Below are 2,429 nucleotides of genomic sequence, written 5' to 3'. Positions count from 1 at the left end.
CATAGAAGACATAGCAGCGAAAAAGACAAATTCTATAGGTCATGGGGCTTACATTCTAGTGCAAAGCTACCTTTCTAGTCTTCTGATTAATGAGTATCAGTAGAAAGCTAGATTAGGGAATGACAATAGAGATTACTGGTATATAGGACATACTGATAATCGAAGGTGAAAAAGAAGAAGAAAGCAAGACTAATGCCTAGAGAATTCAGGAAAAGAAACAGCTTTGGGTAAAAAATGACAAGGTCAGTTTTGTAGGTGTTGAGTCTCAGGTACCACAGAGATGTCAAACAGGAATTCGTCAGTAAACAGTTTTGTAAAATGGTTAGATATCTGGGCTCTGTATGCAGCTTGCCTGAGTTCAAATACTGATTCCACCACTTATAAACCCCATTACCTTGGACAAATTAATTAACCAAGTTTTGGCTATTGCCACATCTGAAGTTAGAGTTATACATTTTGAAATCACATTCATGCATTTGTACAAGTTGTGCATGTCACAAAAGTGTCACACTTAAAGTGATACCTGCCAGGAGAAAGGGAGAGGTCAAATTTCTTGAGTGAAGTGGTGGTAATTGATAGAGAAAGATCACTTGGAAGTTTGGGAGAGGATGAGGTGGGATATCGGGCCTCCTCAAATCTCCATCAGTCCATATGTACAATTTAACTGTTCTTCTTGAGGCTATTCCTCTCACAAGGCCCGAATTTCAGGGCCACCTCAGAACAAAAGACTCATACAGATTGAAAGTGAAGGGATGGAAAAAAATATTGCATGCAAATGCAAATGGAAAAAAAATAACACTGGGATAAAAATACTGTTATCTGACAAATGAACTCCAAAGAAAGGCCATAAAAGAGACAACAAAGGGCAACACATAATACTAAAGGGATCAATCCAACAGGAGGATATATACTAAGTATAGACTATACCAAATGACACAGCCCTAATAGATGACTCCTCCTGTTATGTTGGTGAAACTTGATTTTTATCAGAAGCCTGGGGAGTTGGCCGGCAAAGTGACTTGACTGAATCACTCCACTGGGAGCCACTATGGAAAACAGTATGAAGTTACCTCAAAAAATTGAAAATGGATCCCACTTCTGGTTATATGTCCTAAGAAACCTTAAATAACAATCAGAAAGAATACATGCACCCCAATGTTCATAACAGCGTTAGTTACAAAAACCAAGACCTGAAAACAGCCCAACTGCCCATCAGTGTCCATTCTATATAACAAAGAGATAATATGCAAATTGACCATCACACGCTCACACAGATGGCCGCCCTATGTGGTCACAAGATGGCCACTACTCCCATGTCATCACAAGATGGCCACCACAAGATGGCTGGCAAGGGAGGGCAGTTGTGGGCGATCAGGACAGCAGGGGTGGGCAGTTAGGGGCAATCGGGCTGGCAGGGGAGCAGTTAGGGGCAATCGGGCTGGCAGGAGAGCAGTTAGGCGCCAATCAGGCTGGCAGGGGAGTGGTTAGGGCAGGGGTGGGCAAACTTTTTGACTCGAGGGCCACAATGGGTTCTTAAACTGGACCGGAGGGCCGGAACAAAAGCATGGATGGAGTGTTTGTGTGAACTAATATAAATTCAAAGTAAACATCATTAAATAAAAGGGTACGGTCTTTTTTTTTTTAGTTTTATTCATTTCAAAAGGGCCGGATCCTTGCCCACGGCTGCTCTAGAGTGATGCTTTCTTAATGCAAATAACTCACCTGCATTGGCTTTAAGGTCTTCAGGTGTGACCATGACAACAAATCGGATTGCACGTTCATTTCGAAACATCTCGTAGGACCACCGACGGATAGACCGCATGCATTTCACTGCTGCAATGCCATTGTTGGCAATAAGAACCTGGGAGAGTTAGGGGATGGGAATTGGAGAGAAAAATAGAAAAAGCAAGCAATGATGGAGAGAAAGAGGTGAGACAATTTTTGTAAATCTATCTTATTTTGAAAAGGCAGATTTTCTATAGGAATTTGTATTCCTGGTCTAGGTAGTTAAGAACTAGCTCCCACATGACCAAGGGATATTTTAAAATGTTAGCTAAGGAAATACTTCAATATGTGCCTGACTCAACCTTATTCCTTTCTAGCTTCCTTCTTTTAAAAATCCTCACCCAAGGATATGCTTTTTTTTTAAATTGATTTTTAGAGAGAGAGGATGGCTAGGGAGAGAAACATCGATGTGACAGAAAAACATCAATCAGTTGCCGCCTGTATGCACCCTGACTGGGGATTGACAACCCCACAACATGGGCATGTGCCCTGATGAGGAATTGAACTGGTGACCCTTCAGTGCACAGGATGAAACTCAACCAACTGAGCCGCCTGGTCAATGCATAACTTCATTTCTCTCTCTCTTTTTTTTTAAACCCTCACCTGAGGATATTTTTTCCATTGATTTTTAGAGAGAGTGGAAG

This window comes from Myotis brandtii, unplaced genomic scaffold (assembly GCF_000412655.1).
Source record: "Myotis brandtii unplaced genomic scaffold, ASM41265v1 scaffold162, whole genome shotgun sequence".
NCBI lineage: Eukaryota > Metazoa > Chordata > Mammalia > Chiroptera > Vespertilionidae > Myotis > Myotis brandtii.
The sequence above is the reverse complement of the archived record's forward strand: the minus strand, read 5'-3'. Positions refer to the sequence as shown.